The sequence below is a fragment of the Acartia tonsa genome, chromosome 8, assembly GCF_053477335.1.
Source record: "Acartia tonsa isolate MP-2025a chromosome 8, ASM5347733v1, whole genome shotgun sequence".
Lineage (NCBI taxonomy): Eukaryota > Metazoa > Arthropoda > Copepoda > Calanoida > Acartiidae > Acartia > Acartia tonsa.
Window position 1 is genome coordinate 52,207,913 of NC_137267.1, and position 20,919 is coordinate 52,228,831.

Here is a 20,919-nt window from a genome sequence, read left to right on the forward strand (position 1 = left end):
TGAAAGCACAAGCATATGCTTGTCTACACACACACACACATAAATACACCAAGTTCCGTGTGTGTAAAATATAATGTGATGTGGGGGGGGGGGGTGGAGGGATGGTGGTACGCAAATAACTACTCGACGCTCTAAACAGGGAGTACCACAAGGTTCTACACATGGCGCTCTGACACACACAACTGACGACAGTTCCGACAACCATCGCATCCCACCTCGTGCTTCCAACTAGTGTGTGTGTGTGTGTGTGTGTTTGTGTGTGTAATTGGAGAGAGAAAAGGGAACCCGCGCGCCCCACACACACACACACACATATACACAGAAAATAGAGAAGAACCATTGATGAGAGGGATAGTACATCAGAGAAGAAAGGGGGATTTATGTCCCCTCTCCGTCATTTCCCCTTCCCCAACTTTTCAATCCAATTTGCACATCCCATTTTCTTTAATGTTTTCCCTTCCCTCCCCTTTTTCCCTTTTCAAAATGCCTTATTACTACACCTGAAAACCATTACCCCACCACCTTTCTCCTTTTGTCCCACAGACACAAATTTCCCATCTCATTACCAAATTTCTTTCCTCTTCCCCCCCCCCCTTTAATTATCCCCCCATTCTCTGGCTCATCTCCAAATTATTTCTCCCCCCCCCCCCTTCAGATAAAAATTCTGCTTTCAAGCCAATGCCCCCTTTTTCCCCGGGGGTTCAACCACTCTCCTGTTGAATTGCTCACATACAGACCTCACCACTATACATAGGGATGTCAGATCCTAGGAAATATTTTGGCTACAATTCTAAAAATATGCAGGATCCCTTAAAATATTTTTTTAGTTTAGCTTCAAAACCAATTATCTTATCATCGTATTACAGACAATTTTCCACCAATATTAAAGAAAAAACATAAAACTGGTTGTAATCCATGAAAAGCTGTCTATAATGCGATGTCATAAATAACTACCTATTTCATTATCTTATTAAACCTTTATCTTATATGAAATGTAGTATTTCAAAATCTAATTCTTTTCTTAAAGAGTAATTTGATCTTTAAAAAATCAAACAAATTTAAATGAAAAAGTGTCAAAATTTTTTATAACTTGTTGAACTTGTAGCTCACCACCTTACTACAATTCCCTATTTCACCCCCCCCCCCCCTCACACAAGTCCCTCTTAGCGGGAGGTAACAGGTTACTAATTCTTTAAAAGCCAAAAAAAAGACATATTTTCAATAGATTTTTTATTCTTTCAGAATTTCCAAAACTTTTTGAGATAGCAATTTTAGCAACATTTGTTATAAATGAACTTACAAATAATAAACTTTATTAAAGTTAAGCACAGTACAAGAAAAATATTCGAGAATTGGTTATTAAGTTCATTCGCCCCCCCCCCCCATCCCTCCCCCTTGATTTGTTCCCTGAAGTTAACAGTATGAAAAGTAGAGGGGGGAGAAATTCAAAGTTCTATCTCTCTCTCTGCATTTTATTTATGGAACAAATGGTTAACTGTACAAACTTTATTAAAAAAAATTAAAAAGAAGAAAAACTCTTTCATGCCTCTTTTACATCTTTTTCTCCGTCAGTCCATAAGTTTTAATAATTTTTGTAATAAAGTAACAGGATGTATGTGTGTTTGTATGTTTGTACCAAAGGATCTTGCTAACCGTTGAACAAATTGGGTTCTCCTTAACAGGGTAGCTTCCCAGAGCTATCGACAAAAATAAAAAACGCTGCATTGCAGATATTTTTGCAATTCGCTAAAGACAAAAATAACATCATCTATAGGCAAAAAAAATATTTTTGGTAAATAGGTGATTTTTAATAAATTGAAAAGAAACAATTTTATGTGTCCCAATAGGCCTCTAGGGACAAAGTTGCTAGTATATGCATGATTCATTTCATGTCAGCAAATTATCCCATAATAGCACATTGTAATCCTTGAATAAAATTATCTCTTTCTGTCCTGAAGGATCTTTCTAAACACTATCTGAAATAGTTCTCCTTTACAGTGAAGCTTCTCATAGGTCCTGGGAAGAGTTTAGTTTTTTTGGGAGGATATCTTCACCCTACCAAGAGAAATTGCTATTGGAAACCTCCCCCCCACCCTTTAACTTTTTCTTCTTGTTCTTTTTAAAACTGAAATTGAAAGTAAGAGGATGCCTCTAGGGTCTTATCCACTAGTTTCTGATAAAGAAAATAATGGAATACTCAAAAGAAACCGTTTTGATTAAAAGATGAAATAGCTAGGAATAAATGTTGTTTGCCCAAGGGAATAAAGGTTGGTGCAATAGCTCATCATTTATTCTTAATACAAACCTGAACATATATGCATTTTGGTTTTGATGTTCTGTAGAACTTCCAAAACAAACCTGAAAAAAAATTATTATTATAAAACAAAATTTAAGATAAGAAAATGTATTTTTTCATATTTTGCGTGTTTGTTTTAGTTTAAGTTTTTTTGAACATATAAGTTTTTAAAAACCATCTAGAGGTTTCAACATTGTGATTGGGCCAGATACTTATATTTTCATCCCTGTCTAAATTACGTTATGGAAATGATAATCTTATCAAAAACCATTGTTTCAAATGTCCCAATGGACATACAAACTACAAAAAACCACCAAAAGAAATTAAATTAGGTGAAGATGCTAAAACTATATGCTTTTATTTCAAAAAGGCATAGAAATAAATCAAGGCATTTCTAGGGTCCATTGCGCATTAAATAACCACCACACCTAGAGTTTGCCCAATAACCTATAATAGTTTGTAAGTTTGACTACATATATAAGCGAGTATGAGTGTATAGTATAAACAATAAATTGCGGCATTTCTAGGGTCCATTGCGCATCACAATTTCTTTCTATCACCACGCCTAGAGTTTGTCCAATAGCCCATAATAGTTTGTAAGTTTGACTACATATGTATGCGAGTATGTGTGTGTGTGTGTGTGTGTGTGTGTGTATGTATATGGCACCTTAGGATGAGGGGTGTGTGTGGGGGTGGGGGGTGGGGGGGGGGGTTGAAATGAGGGTATCCCACTATGATACATCTTGGAATGTATATATCTTGCCTACACATCTATATACATACATACAACAATATAATTGCTTTTAGATAAACTTTTCAGGGGCTACAAATTATTTATTAAAAGCGAAGCTTTTATATAATTATGGTCTGTACGTCCGTCTGTATGTCACAGTTGGCTATTTTTATTAATTTAGGCATGTCAGTATCATCCTATTGATTTCAAACTTTAGATGATGATTCCTACAACAGTTAGGTACGTTTTAGGAAGCATAGCAACTCTATAACTGTTACCAGAAAGTCTGTACGTCCATTTCAAACATTTTAATTTTCAGTTTTTATGAATTATTATTTCTCGAATTTACCACGCGGCTTGTTTGCTTTATTTTTGTGCAAACAAAATACTGAGATGATATGTTGAATTTTTTAAAAATTTTTTCTCGTATTCATTCGAATCCGGTGGATAGGAACCGGTTCTCATCCATACAAAAAACTATGTCTAGCATCGTATTATATCCAGCTTTCTACGAATATAGATGCGAGAAATAACTATTCATTCCTTTTAACTCGTTTTGGTAGCGGAGCTACTCTATAAATAGTTTGTCTGTCCGTCCGTCTGTTTGTCAGTTGCTTTATTTTTGTGTAAACAAAATTCCATAATGATATGTTAAATTTTTTTAATTTTTTTACGTAAACGAAATGAGTTAGAGGTAAGTTACCCATATACAGTATATTCACTATAATTCACTTTGTCTGTCCGTTCGTCTCTACGTTTGTAATGTTATGGATAATATGCGGTTTATACGCTGCTATTTAAGATATACTGCTCATTTTTTTGTGTCATGATATCCCTAACCAAAAAGCAACCAGTTTACAACCCATTTGGTTGGTCGGTCGATCGGTCATGCTATTAATGTATTTATTTACATTTTTGACTACTTAATATCTTCTCTATAACTCACTTTGTCCGTTTGCCCATCCATGAATTTTTTCTAGCTTTGATACTTATGGATGGTGTTATTTTTACCTTAAAACAGACGATTTATTTATTAAGTAAAAGATATGATACCTTTGGTGGCCATAATCTGAAGCTACATCTACAAGTTATTTACACTTTATATGAATCCATAGCCGCCCGAAGAAAACATTTATTGAAAAATTTTGAAATGATATGTTTGTTCAACTGAGCTAAGTAAATATTTAAATTCAAATTTTTCAGTCAAAATGTGATACATTACTTTACACTACGGAGGGAAGGCACGTTGGGCTATTTATTACACTTGTTCCCAAAGTTTTATAATAAAGTTTTCTTATTTGTTATTGAATTGTAAAAGTTTGGTTCATTAAGTCGAATGTCCAAACGTTTCAACCACTAATTATAATCTACAGAAGGAGTAATTTTATGTGACATAATTGGGAATGTACATTAATTTATCGGCCATTGTCTTATCCCTTTAGATCCCTGTCTATCCCTTTAGATCCCTGTCTTTACACAGTACATCAAATATGTTTTATACTCAAATAAAATCAAAATTGAATTTTCATCAAATTATGTACTATTTTTTAAAAACAAAGATTATCTTTAATTTATAGATATTGGATATTGTCATCCATGCTTGAGTTTAAAATATGAGATAATGGTCAGGAAGGAAGGGGACATTGGTCTGTAAATTACATTGGTACTCAAAGTTTTATCTTATTTGCTGGCTTACAAACTTTGCGAACTTTTTCTTGGTTCAAAACTATCATTTTTCAAACTTTTAAATCCAATGAAGGGGTTATTTTATATAATCATTTGGGATAAATGTTAATCTATTATCCATTGTCTTATCCCTCAGGATCCCTGGAGAATGGTAAAAAGTACAAGTTTTTGCCTTTTAAAATTAGAACATGGGTAATAAAACAATAAATGGGGATGAAAAATCAAGTTTCTAGAAATTCTGATTCTTTCTGATTATTTCACATTTTAGTTTATATTAAAGGCTAGCGGCTACTCCTCTTGATGCCAACAGATGTACATAAGGTAAGGGAGGTAGGGATATTCGATTTTTCAATTTTAGTTTTAAAAAGTAAAAAACTTATTTTTTGCGAGGGGTCATTTTATTCTTATTCTCTTGGGATGGTGGTTGCACCCTTCCCTAAAAGAATTATAAACCTTCCCAGGACCTATGAGAAGCTACACTGTAAAGGAGATTAATTTCGCTTAGGAAGTAAGCGAGATCCATTGGTGTAGACAGACAGACATCCTGTTACTTTTATACAAAGATTAGAAAATAAAGTAAAAAATATTTAAATGTGTGGAAAACTAGAAGTACAATTCACTAGAATGTAGAAGGTTAATTTAAATTGTGATATAAAAGCAAAATAAGAACAATGTTTTTTTAAAGCGAATCTTTTCCATAATTAGGATAGGTGCTCATGTCAGTCCGTCTGTTAGCTCTTATCATTAATTTAGACATGTTAGAATTGTTTTATCGATTTTTAAATTAGCATGATGTTTCTGTTTGATATATATAGCGCAGCAATCAGAAAGTTATTATGTACATTTAATACGTGTTGACTTTTCCTTTTCTTACAAAATATTTTGTATAATATAATCATCCTATTGTTTTGTTTTTTGGAATATTGATTCCTAGGATCAGTAAGTATAAATTTAAAAGTGAATCATCTCTATAATCAAGTCTTTTCTGACTGATTTGTTAAGCATTGTTTTTATGGAGGTTGTCATCCTTGTTTGATAATGTTTAGATTTTTGCAGGAAGGAAGTGTTTTATTATACAAGTCCCCAACTTTGGGGACTTTTATTAAATAAATTTGTATTGGTTGATATATTTAGTTAAGTGTCCAAACGTTTCATCCACTATTTGTAACCTACAGATTTGGTTATTTTGTGTGTCATCATTGGGGATGTATTTCAAATTATCGGCCATTGTCTTATCCCTTTATATTCATGGATTTTACAACTCTAAAGAATAAAATCTACTATTGCTAAATTTATGTAAAAATGTCATTGACATAAGGTTAGGTATTTTAGCTGAAAAGTGGACATTGGAGTTGTACCCAAGGTCTTACAGGTGTTCATTGGCTTAAGATCTTTGAGTACTTTTACTAAATCTTAAATGGAGGATACGAACTAAGTGTTCAAACAGTTCTACCAATAAAATCTTTTTTATCCTTATATAAAAAATAACAGGATGTCTCTCTTTATGTCTAATGTTACTCTGTCTGTGTGTGTGGAGCGAAGAAACTCTATAACCGCTGAACCGATATGGTTCTTCTTTACATTAATGCTTCTTATTGGTCAAAAGTAGGTTTAAAACTACTATAACTATAAAATCTCACCTATAAAAAAGAGACCTAAATCCAAAAACAAATATATTTTCTTTTGCATTTAAAAGGTCCTAGGACAAACGCAGGAGTCCCAAACGTCTAAGTGGAAAAACGCAGGAGTGAACACTTAACCTAACCTAACCTATTTTAGACCAACTTATAGGTGTTTTAAATGCCTAACCCCTGCGAGGGGCTTATTTGTACATTCATATCTTAACCTACCCAAATCTGTATAAAAGTACTTATTTAAATCAATATTTTAACACTCCTGCGTTTGTCCACTCCGATGTTTGGGACTCCTGCGTTTGTCCTGATACTATGAGAGTGGAGCGTAAATTAACACCACCCTTTCCTTCCCTCAAAGGTATCTGTCTATCTATCTATCCTTTGGAAAGAGCCGCTACTTTGTAGTATTTTCTATCTATTTACCTATACCTCTACCCCCTGAAAAGAATGTTCTATTAAGGGAAATTTTGTGGTGTCTTTATATCTCTCAACTGCCCGAACTCTGCAAATAAAAACGTCAGACCAAGCAAGCCAAAATTGCTTTTACCAGGGCTTGGCAGCCGCTCATAAGATTCAAAATTAACCTAATAGCGTAATAAAAATTTTTCGAAAATATGGATTGTCTGTTTAGAAATAGGTTTATAATTCCAGCTGAATTTTAAAATTATAATATTATGATTTCATCGAGGCTTAAACGCAAATGCCAAGCCCAGCTTTTAATGTTAAACTTAAATTTGATAACAATAAAACAAATGCTATAAAGCACCTCTATAAGTTACATCGTATGATATTTTAACTTTTTCCTATTTTATGAATATTTTTGTCATTCTGGTATTATCAGCTAGTATTAATCATTAAATTAAATCTTAATAATATATAAGAAATTAATTTAGCTAGGGAAATAAGAAAAAATACCATAAACATCTAAAAATCTTTTAAAATTACTAAATAATTATTTCTAGCCATGATTCCTAAGGAGTGGCAAAATGGAGGGAGGGAGGGGACATTGGAATTAAAATTGTACTGGTACTCAAAGTTGTAAAAACTTTGGGTACTTCAATAGAATTTTATACTAGTTACTGGTAGTGTATAAACAACTCAACCAATAGTTTTTTTCTACAGAAGATGTAATGTTGTTTATCATCATTGGGAATGTATATAAATTTATCTTTCATCGTCTTATCCTCTATGATTCCTGAGGAAAAGTGGGTAAAACTTAGGAATTTAATTTGAATTGATAAATCTTTCAACATGAACTTGTCATCATTCATAAATATAGATAGATAGATAGATAGATAGATAGATAGATAGATAGATAGATAGATAGATAGATAGATAGATAGATAGATAGATAGATAGATAGATAGATAGATAGATAGATAGATAGATAGATAGATAGATAGATAGATAGATAGATAGATAGATAGATAGATAGATAGATAGATAGATAGATAGATAGATAGATAGATAGATAGATAGATAGATAGATAGATAGATAGATAGATAGATAGATAGATAGATAGATAGATAGATAGATAGATAGATAGATAGATAGATAGATAGATAGATAGATAGATAGATAGATAGATAGATAGATAGATAGATAGATAGATAGATAGATAGATAGATAGATAGATAGATAGATAGATAGATAGATAGATAGATAGATAGATAGATAGATAGATAGATAGATAGATAGATAGATAGATAGATAGATAGATAGATAGATAGATAGATAGATAGATAGATAGATAGATAGATAGATAGATAGATAGATAGATAGATAGATAGATAGATAGATAGATAGATAGATAGATAGATAGATAGATAGATAGATAGATAGATAGATAGATAGATAGATAGATAGATAGATAGATAGATAGATAGATAGATAGATAGATAGATAGATAGATAGATAGATAGATAGATAGATAGATAGATAGATAGATAGATAGATAGATAGATAGATAGATAGATAGATAGATAGATAGATAGATAGATAGATAGATAGATAGATAGATAGATAGATAGATAGATAGATAGATAGATAGATAGATAGATAGATAGATAGATATATAGATAGATAGATAGATAGATAGATATATAGATAGAAAGATAGATAGATAAATAGAGGCCTAAAATTTGCAAAGAAATTTGCAAAATGTTTGAGAAGTTTTGCTAAAAGTTGTTTCTAGTGAAAAGTTAATCAAGTTAAGATAATCGAAAGACTTCTGGAGGGATAAAACTCTCACGCCTCCCCCCCCCCCCCCCCCCCCCCCAACAAAACTGGGGCGAATTGCAGAGATCTAAAGGGATAAGATAATGGTTGATACATTGATGTAGATCCCTAATAATGATACTCAAAATTACCCATTCATGGAGGGGGGAGACATTGGGCTGTTTATTAGTCCCCAAAGTTTTATATTAAGGTTTCTTATTAGTTGATTTGCCAATTCTAGGGCCTTTTTTATTGATATTTGAGTATCCAAATGCTTCAACCACTTATTGTAATCTACAAAAGGTTTTTATTTGTGTATCATCATTGAGGATTTATATCAATTTATCGGCCACTGGCTTATCCCTTTAGATCCCTGAAAAACACTACTTTCTTGAAGAAAGCCAATAGTGACTAGGGACGCAGCCACTAGTTATAAACTAATCATTTTTGTGTTTTAATGAAAAATCGCAGAGCATAAAATTCAGAATAAAACTTAGTTTATGAGAGTTAAACTTAAATGCATCATGTAATGTTTTCAGAAAGGTGCAGTTATTCTAAAAAAAATGTAAAACCGTCCAAGATTTAAATTGAACGGATATAATCTTATGTATTTCCTTTAATTTTAAGGGGGTTAAATCAAAGATTTTAAGTTTGAGGGGAGGTAAATACAACTTTACCCAAAATAAAATTGAGAAACAAGCCTAAACTTACAAACTTGTTAAAATGCATATACTGCTGCTATGTCAAACGTGTGCCACCAATAGATTCAATTAAGAGAATGTTTTTTGAAGTTTTTCAAAAACTGGATTAACTTCTTAAGACTTCTAGACAAAGGTCGTGCAATAAAATGGCGTTTTACTTTATTCCTATAAGCAATATATTCCGAAAAATACAAGGTAAACATTAATGGAACAATTCCTATAAAGTTTCTTAGGTTAGCCTATTGTAGTTAGGGTTTCCTTAGCCTTACATAAAAAATGTAGAAAGACCCTAAATCATAGTCTATCCTAAAAAATTTTATAGGATTTAGCGTATAATCTTTTTGAAAAATTATTTAGAGGTTTCATTGATTAAAATTTCTTTTTTTTTCGAAGATTTTTTCTAATCCCGAAATTGTTTGTTTGTTTGACACTTTGTTTGAGTTTTAGCTAATTAGGCTAGTTATATCAGGGATCTTAAGGGATAAGACAATGGATGATACATTTATATACATCCCCAATGATGATTAGCAATATTACTTGTTCTGTAGATTGAAATTATTGTTTAAGATAATTGGAATCAACTAATTAAAATTCAAAAAAAGTCCCCGATGCCAACAAATAAGCAAAATTTGGCCACCAGTGTAATCTGTAGGCAAATATCCCTTCCCTACATATGTAAACACACTTACATATATCCTATTATATAAAGTAGTAAGATTTGTGTCTGAAGATTAAGATCTCAATAACCACTGAACCTAATGAGATCTCTACTACTTGCCATTTATTTAAAACATTACAAATGAAAATCAAAAGTAAAAATTACCAAAAAAGCGTAGCAACTATAAAATTGAAACTTTAATAGATATAACATTTTAAATATAATTATAATGTATAATATTTCTTTAAACCAGTTTTTAGATAGGCCGGGTATTATAACAATTAAGAATCTAAAACTGTAAAAAAAATATAGTTTATGAAGAAAAAACTAAATACTTAGCTTTCTATCTCTCTCTCTCTCTCTCTCTCTCTCTCTCTCGCTCTCTCTCTCTCTCTCTCTCTCTCTCTCTCTCTCTCTCTCTCTCTCTCTCTCTCTCTCTCTCTCGCTCTCTCTCTCTCTCTCTCTCTCTCTCTCTCTCTCTCTCTCTCTCTCTCTCTCTCTCTCTCTCTCTCTCTCTCTCTCTCTCTCTCTCTCTCTCTCTCACCCTGAGAAGTTGCTAGAAATTATGGCTGCAAGCTATGTAAGCTAATTTACACCAGGGAGGAAGGGAACAATGGGCTGTTTATTACACTTGTCCCCCAAGTTTTATAACGACGTTTTCTTATTTACTTTAGGGACTATAATTGAATTTTGATTGGGTACTTCAAAGTGTACTAACATTACAATCGTTATTGTAAACTACAGAAGGGGTAATTTTCTTAGTGCTATTTGGGATGTATATCAATTTATCATCCATTGTCTTATCCCTTTAAATCCCTGAATTTACACACACACAGACAAACAAATTATCAAACAGAAATGATAATTATTTTATCCTTATATAAAAGTAACATAATGTTTGTCTGTGTATAGCTTAAGATCCCACAAACCGCTTGACCGATCGTTTCTATTTTGCAGTGAATCTTCTTATTGGTCGAGGGGAGATTCTTTGATTCCTTCCCTTTAGTTTCCACTAATAATCATATTTTACATAAGGGAGAATTTTGTTTACCATGATTGCGGGTAGTTAGATTTATTCAGGAAGTAGACATCGGACTTTTGAAGGTACTGGTACCCAAAGTTTTATAACCAAGTTATCTTATTCGTCAGCTTAAAAACTTTGGGTACTTTAGTTGAATTTTGATTGGTTTGTTCCCTAGTGGCTAATACAACTGGTTTCAATATTTTTAATTTTAATATCCGTAGAAAGCTGTTTATAATACCTTGCGATACTTGTACTTTAGCATTTTTATTTTGTAGATTGCAAGGTCCTTATCCCTGGCAATAAGCTAATTTGTGAAAACAGTTGATAAGAAAAAAAAGGTTGCTTTTTTAAGCTCTAAAATAGTAGGAATTTCTGTATAGCCTAGAGCAATATATATGGACAAAAGGTATAGGTATATAGACAAGAAAACAAAAAACTTTACCTCTAGGGGTTAACAAAACTGGAAATAATCTTACTATCCACGTAATGCTGTCTAAAATACGATAAGTAACTATTTTTTTTCCTGTTTAACTTGGAAGATGATTAAAGTCCCTCCACAGATTATGACGTCATACAATAGAATAGCAAATGAGAGGACAGATTACACTCTAATTGACCAATTGTAAAATTTATGCTTGCCTCTCATTGGTTATTTTAACGTATGACGTCATAATCTGTGGAGGGACTTTAATCATCTTCTTAACTTGAACAACGACAAAATATCAAACACACAACTTCACCTTAAAACAAGGATTAAAATCATTCATAAGAAGCGAAGCACCAAATATGGATTGACAAACTGATATGTCAAGTCGGACAGCTATGGATGTTACATGACTTTAATATGCTCCATAATGATGGGAATATTGTCAAGAAAATTCAGAGGACTAGCTTTAGTAGCAGCTAAGTAAATTTAATTTCCCCTATAGCGTTTTGGACTGAAAAATTATAGAGTAGCTTCACTACTACAAATATATTATTTCACATGATAATAATTTATCATTTTTAAAGTCATATTTTAGCCATGTTGTTCTAGCGACCAAAAACAAAAAGTTTTACACATAAACATGTATTTATATGCGGGTATCTAAAGGGATAAGACAATGGCCGATATATTGATGTACATATCCAATGATGCTACACAAAATTACCCCTTCTGTAGATTACAATTTGTAATTGAAACGATTGGACACTTAACTTAATTTACCAACCAATTATAATTCACTAAAGTTCCCAAAGTTGTTAAGACAATGAATAAGAAAACATTATTATAAAACTTTGGGGACTAGTGCAATAAACAGGCCATTGTCCTCTTCCTCCCTTGTACATTTATATGTTTATTATCTATGATTAATTAACAAAAATTTCCGTTTTCCTAGGTGGCATTTTAATCTGTGACTTTATTTGCAGGGAGAATGGGTACCTGTACCCAAAGTTTTATAACAACGATATCTTAATTGTTAGATAATATTTTTTCTCGTATTCATTCGAATCCGGTGGATAGGAACCGGTTCTCATCCATACGAAAAAACTATGTCTAGCATCGTATTATATCCAGCTTTCTACGAATATAGAAATGTACAATCATAAGATTAAAACCAGATTTTTTCAAACCAATGATAAGAGTAATTTTGTTTTATCGACCATTGTCTTATCCCTTAATATCCATGTGGACTCAGTTCGTCACATCGGCGTCACACGGTTATGAGTTTAGCGATAAAAATTAGTTTCATTTTTCCGCCCGGATGGCCTGCGACATTGGATTTATTATAACTTGGATGTTGCACCAGATTTTCATGTACTCTGAATAAAGTGATGCTTGTAGCTGGTTTAAATATAGATACCCCCTTTGTACTATCCCCTCCACTCTTACCTGGACAAATTGATCAATATTGAGGTTCATATTAGCAAGCTAAATTGACGATAAATTTTCGCCTGACTTAATATCCATGTATATTCTATATCCATTCCTTTGACATAGACTAAGTATCAATGGGATAAGATATAAATTATAAATAATATAAATATATATACAACCCTCCCAAGAAAACTATTCACAGAAAAATTATTACAAAGTAGTTTATTATCCAGTAGGATCTCGAAAACAGCTTTACTATTAGTTCTACAACTTTTAAAGCACTTTTTTGATTTATATATAACTTTACTTAAAATAGCAAAATTATTGGCTTAATGAAGTAAAAGTAAATGTTTTGTTTAGTCTCTGCACTATTCAGTTAGTCCAAAGATACTTTAATTTAAGTTATTAAGTTTTAACTACAACTTTCGGTATTTTAATTTTAACAACATTCAAATTTACTTTAAGGTTTTGTTTTCATTTAGATTTACAATATATCTTCTAAAATGAAGAAAATTAAATGTTTTTTGGTATAATCAATTTCATAAATAATACATAGATGTTACAGTTAGGCCATAATGTCCCATAAATCCTATTTGCAAAAAAACTGAATAAATACGATAATTCAAAAAGGAAAATAACTTTACCAATAGTTAAAAATAGATTTTCCAGATATAATCATAAATTTTATTTCTTATAAATAGAGGTATTTATGCATGCAAGTTCCAACACCTTCCCAAGATAAATCGCCTAAGGAAAAAAATTACCCTACCACACTGCAAAAAAAAATGAAAATAGACAGTGATCGACTCTGTCCGCATGCCCCCCCTCCAACTCCAGTGCCACTAGAGGCTAGTGGCTCTATTGAAAAATAACTTAACTGTAATTACATTGATGTGCTTCCTTCACAAAAATTCTTCCCATGAGAAAAATCTTTTCAACATTTTTTCAAAACTTATACACACACACACACATACACACACAAACATATACACACACAAACACAAATATATAGTTTTAATTCAGTGAAAATTTATTTATATAACTAGAGAATGCACTCCTAGCATTCGTGCTTAAAGAGCAAGGGATAGAAAAATAGCATTAAGCCATCCCAAGACTCAAATCTAAATATAAAATAGCCTAAAACTATTCCTGAACTTATGTGAAGTTTACCTAAAAAGCAGAACTCTAAACCTTTGTTCCGTGTAAATCTATTTTCAATTATTTATTTTACTAGCAATTGAATTAATAGAGGGGGGGCGCTGGTACTATTAACCCTCCACCTTTCATTCTAGATTTTAAAAAAAAAAATTTGGGGGGGGGCGGGAAATTTTATTCCCAAGTGCGATTTATCTATGGAGTGTGGTTGTATCCTTCCAAAAAAAAGAGTTATACATACATCTTCCTTGTACAAAAGAGAAGCTGCACAGTAAAGGAGAACCAAGGCCTGCACATATTAACCAAAGTACATACCTAATAAAACATAGAAATATTTTAGTTTTTAAATTAATTAATAGTTGTTTATCGCATACAATTACAGACAACAGTCCGTGAAAAGTAAAATGAAAATAAAAAACTGTTATTTATTTACACGATTTTTCTGAAAGGCTGAGAACTGGTTATAATCCAGTGGAAAATAATCAGTTTTTAGGTCATACTAAAACAGCTTCTTTTAGTATGGACAGATTTAAAATGAGATAGGAATCTTAATATAATATTAATGGATATAGAATATACATGGACCTTTTTTAATTGGTCAGTTTCTTCATACAGTAGGAAGGGAGGGGATGGGGTAAAGGGGGGTGGATGAAGAGTATCATTATTTTAGCCAGCTGCGATTATTACTGTATTAGAGTACACAAAAATCTGGTGCAACATCTAAGTAATAATATATCGATTAAAATATTCCTATCAAGTATAAACACAGATAACATCTTTTTATGAATATTACCAAAGGGATAAGACAATGGCCGATAAATTGATGTATATTCCGTATGATGATAATCAAAATTACCGCTTGTGCAGATTTCAATTAGCGGTTGAAATGTTTGGACATTCAACCAATCACAATTCAATAAACAAAGGTCCCCAAATTTGTTAAGCAAACGAATAAGAAAACGTTATTATGAAACTTTTGGAACTTGTGAATCATGTGCTTTAACTTTTTTGTTGGCAACTTTTATTGAATTTTGTTGGGAAAAAAGTCATTCGTTTCGGACGAACGTACAGACGTACAGAACCTAATTATAGAAAAGCTTTGCTTTTAAAAATAAGTATCTTTAAAATAATGTTTTTATAAGGTTAAAAAAGATGAATATGTAAAGGTGATTTGTACTTGAAAATATGAATTTTTAAGATAGCATTCAGATTTTAAAGTTATTGTTTATAGTAACAATGCCCGTCTTTAATTTAATCTGCCTGTCCGTTTGTCCGACTGTTTGTTCACTTTATACAGAGCTGGATCTTTAAATCATTTTAGCGGTGAGCCAGATAGGGGTGAGCCAACTTACCACCAATGAGAGCACAGCATTTTATGAAATGCCGAGCTGTGATTGGCTGAAATTCGGCTCACCCCGATCTGGCTCACCACTAAAATGATTTAAAGATCAAGCTCAGGTCTTTGGATGCATTTTCTTATTATTTTAGTATATTCTTGTATATAACAAAACAAACCTTTCAGTTTGGTTTTGCAAAACTTTTAAAATGTAGTCAAATTTTTACACCATTATCTTTGATTATCTTACTTCAAGTTTTACCAGGGAGGGAGGGGACACTTGGACTGTAAATTACACGGGTACCCAAAGTTTTATCTTATTCATTGGCTAAAATACATTTGGTACTTTTGTATTGGTTGGTTTCAAAATAAAGGGCAAATTTTGTTTGTCATCAATGTATCGTTCATTGTCTTATCCCTTAAGATCCCTGATTTTTACACCCCTCCATACTTTACATACACATTTTGTTGAATCAAGTCAGAAATACGTAAAAAGTACCCAAAGTTTTAAAGCCACGTTCTTATTCATTATCTTATGAGTTCTTTTAATCAGTTGTCCCCAAAGTTTTTTAACAATTATTTATATCTACAGGAGGGGTATTCTTGTTTATACATCATTAGGGATGTACATCAATTTATCGTCCATTGTCTTATTACTTAAGCCTTAAGGGGGGACATCGAAGTGTTTAATGTTTATTACACTAGTCCATAAAGTTTTCTTAGTAGGCCTTTTATGAAAACTTTAAACCACTAATTGTAATTTACAGAAGGGATAATTTTGTGTGTCATCATTACTGATGTCAATCAATTTATCGTCCATTGTCTTATCCCTTAAGATCTCTGTACGCGCGCGCCTTCAAAGATGAGCCAAAGCTTGTATGCACGTATGTAAATAAATATATGGAGATAACATAGATAGATAAATAGATGGATAGATAGATAGATAGATGAAAAAGCCTGCAAAAGGAAGAGGTTTACAATAAAACAGGGAACTGAAAAATAACGGGGAGCTTTTTTTTTGGGGGGGGGGAAGGGGGGCGCGACGCACCCGAGAAAATTTTGGGGAGGAGAAAGGTCGTTTTGGGGTTGGCTTGATTATAGCAAAAAATTTCTTTCTCTCTCTCTCTCTCGCACACACTCATTCTCTCTCTCTCTCTCTCTCTCTCTCTCTCTCTCTCTCTCTCTCTCTCTCTCTCTCTCTCTCTCTCTCTCGCACACACTCATTCTCTCTCTCTCTCTCTCTCTCTCTCTCACACACACTCATTCTCTCTCTCTCTCTCACACACACTCATTCTCTCTCTCTCTCTCTTTCTCCTTCTAACCATCTATCATATCTCATATACACCAACAAAAATTTGTGTTTATACTTTTTAACCAATAACAAAGATTAAATAGCAAATATAGACGTTAAGACATTATCTTGGCCACGCTGTGTCATATTAGACACATTAAAATTGATATTTCTAATAAAAAATTAACAGGGGAAAATTATTACAATAATGAATATATTATTTCTTGGATTTTATACCAGATTTTTATGTACTCTGATAAAGTAATACTCGAAGCGAGGCTAAAATAACGACAACCTTCTTCCACCCCCTTTATATAAACCCCTCCCCTTCTTCTGGCTTAACTAACTAGCCAATAAATGATGTCCATATTAGCAACTTAAATTGACGACAAATTTTCCCCTGTCAATATATCCACGTATAACCTATATCCATTATTTCAAGATTAAGATTATAAATAACTTTGCTCTTGAAATTTAATTAAATTTACAGTTTTTTGAAAACACCAACCACCAAACCTTAACTTTAAACAGCGCGGCGTTGGTTATGGGCAAAGTTGAAGAGGGGGTGTAGAAAAATTTCGGGGCATAGAGGTGAAATCCTCCACCAGGGGGCACCTTTCACCCATTTTTATCATCATAGGTGTGTTTATGCTCAGGGAGGAGGGAGGGGACATTGGGATGTTTATTACACTAGTCCCCAAAGTTTCTAATAATATTAGCTTTTAGGGACTTTTTAATTTACTATTGTTTGGTTCACTAAGTTAAGTGTTCAAACATTTTAACCAATAATTAAAATCTCAGAAGGGATAATTTTGTGAATCATCCTTGGGGATGTATATTGTATATTAATTTATCAGCCATTGTCTTATCCCTTTAGAATCCTGGTTAATGTTGGTTTGTTTGGAGGGGGGGGGGGGGTAGGCGGTAGAGACGACACAGGGCTTCGAATTGGGTTAAAAAGGACTGTACTTAAATAATTTGAAAGATCTGAATTCAAATTTGCAAAAAAAAATCTACGGTCATTTCAAAATAATACAATTAAAATTAACCCATTAGTGCCGAGCGCCACTTTTATAGGCCGATCGAGCTGTAAGTTTCAGGGAAGCTTTATAATGGTCAAAACGGAATTCGTATTTTTTTGTTTTGCTCTAGTGGCGTGCACAGGAAAGTTGCAAAAAAACCCGGTTCGGCTTGGCCATAAATACCAACCAGGCATTAACACCCGTTTTTGGTGCTTTCCCCCAGTTTTAAAACCCGGTTGACCTGTATAAACCCGGTTATTTTGACCAAAAATCGAAAAATGTAATTTTTGAACGCCAAAAGTGAGATGAACACTTTTTAGAACTTTGATACGATCCGTAATTGAAAACTACACAACCTCATGTAATCTAAAGAGCTACAAGTATAATACGAAGCGATTTATTTCAAATTTCGTGTTTAGCCGGCGATTTCGGGTAAAAAAACCCTGTTTTGTTGTTGTTGTCAAAAAAAATCTATTAGTGAAACCGGGTAATAAAAATTTCAGACTCAAAATGGAAATGCTGAACCGGGCCTATATAGGGCGTAAAAAAACGATAAAAAAATCATATAAAAAATAATAATTTAAATAAAACGAATTCACAAATAGATGTACTTGTCAATAAACTTTAGATTTAACGAAAAAAATCAGCGACTTTACTATAAAAACAAAAAAGTTAGATGGGGTATTTTGAATTTTCATGATTTTCAAACTTTGTTGATCTATACCGGCAAACGGAAGTAAGCAAAACTACCTGCTCCAGGGGGAAATGAAAGCCAGGGTAGTAGAGGGGGGATTCATACTGAGAATGATGCAATTATGAAGCCAAAAACCGGTTTTTTTACATTTTCTGGCACCGGGTTTTAAAACCCGGTTCGGCACTAATGGGTTAATAAGAAATAATAATAAGAAGAAATTAAAATATATTTCCAGTATGGCAGCTTGGATACCGATTAATCTCCACTGGATTAAAACCGGTTTTCACCCATACTGAAAAATCATGCATTTTCCACGAATATCAAAATATAACAATGTTAAATTGAAACCAGTTTTGTTAGACCGGGCCTTCGGTCCCACGGGGTTAACAAAACTGGGTTTAATCTTATGTATAATTTTTCATTTTAATATCCGCGGAAAGCTGTCTGTAATACGATGCCATAAAAAAAATTTTATAATTTATTAAAAGATTGTCTTTTTCCAATCACTGTATGAATTGTTTGTTGGCAACCTATAACAGGGCATTCTTTATATGGTCGCCAGATTTCATTTACAAGTAATGTACAGCAGCCTATAACAGGTCGTTTTTTATAGGGTCGCCATGACTTATTTTCATTTTGTGTACACACTTAAAAATATTCAAAAGGTCATTTTGATCAATCAGGGATCTAAAGGGGTAAAACAAAGACCGATACATCAATGTACAATGTACATCCCTAATTCCCCTTCTGTATATTTTAATTAGTAATTGTAACTTATATAACAACACTCAACTTAATGAACCAAACAAAAAAATTTAATAAAAGTCCCCAATGTTGTTAAGCCAACGAATGAGAAAACGCTTTTCAAAAATTTTGGGGACTATATCTCCTTCCTCCCTGTCCAAAAACCTTAACCCTCAAAAGAAAAATCGCCTCTAGAAAAATTGACCCCACAAAACATATTCTTTTTACCTTTAAAAAAAAATTAAATAGAAAGTAGGGATTTGGACCTCCAAGCCCCACAAAACCAATACTTTAAGTACCCCTAGAGGCCTCTAGGGGCGAAGTTGCTAATAGTACATAATGTACAAATCTTGAAATAAGGTCCAGTTTCCGCATTTTTCTTTCTTTCTTTCACCTTTGATTAACGATCACCTAGGGGATACAGCATACATTTATGTATACCATACTCAGGGAGATCAAAGGATAAGACAAGATCACCTAGGGAATACAGCATACATTCATGTATACCATACTCAGGGAGATCAAGGGATAAGACAAGATCACCTGGGGGATACAGCATACATTCATGTATACCATACTCAGGAAGATCAAGGGATAAGACAAGATCACCTAGGGGATACAGCATACATTCATGTATACCATACTCAGGGAGATCAAGGGATAAGACAAGATCACCTGGGGGATACAGCATACATTCATGTATACCATACTCAGGAAGATCAAGGGATAAGACAAGATCACCTAGGGGATACAGCATACATTCATGTATACCATACTCAGGGAGATCAAGGGATAAGACAAGATCACCTAGGGGATACAGCATACATTCATGTATACCATACTCAGGGAGATCAAGGGATAAGACAAGATCACCTAGGGGATACAGCATACATTCATGTATACCATACTCAGGGAGATCAAGGGATAAGACAAGATCACCTAGGGGATACAGCATACATTCATGTATACCATACTCAGGGAGATCAAGGGATAAGACAAGATCACCTAGGGGATACAGCATACATTCATGTATACCATACTCAGGGAGATCAAGGGATAAGACAAGATCACCTAGGGGATACAACATACATTCATGTATACCATACTCAGGGAGATCAAGGGATAAGACAAGATCACCTATGGGATACAGCATACATTCATGTATACCATACTCAGGGAGATCAAGGGATAAGACAAGATCACCTAGGGGATACAGCATACATTCATGTATACCATACTCAGGGAGATCAAGGGATAAGACAAGATCACCTAGGGGATACAACATACATTCATGTATACCATACTCAGGGAGATCAAGGGATAAGACAAGATCACCTAGGGGATACAGCATACATTCATGTATACCATACTCAGGGAGATCAAGGGATAAGACAAGATCACCTAGGGGATACAGCATACATTCATGTATACCATACTCAGGGAGATCAAGGGATAAGACAAGATCACCCGGGGGATACAGCATACATTCATGTATACCATACTCAGGGAGATCAAGGGATAAGACAAGATCACCTAGAGGATACAGCATACATTCATGTATACCATACTCAGGGAGATCAAGGGATAAGACAAGATCACCTAGGGGATACAGCATACATTCATGTATACCATACTCAGGGAGATCAAGGGATAAGACAAGAACACCTGGGAGATACAGCATACATTCATATATACCATACTCAGGGAGATCAAGGGATAAGACAAGAACACCTAGGGGATACAGCATACATTCATGTATACCATACTCAGGGAGATCAAGGGATAAGACAAGATCACCTAGGGGATACAGCATACATTCATGTATACCATACTCAGGGAGATCAAGGGATAAGACAAGAACACCTGGGA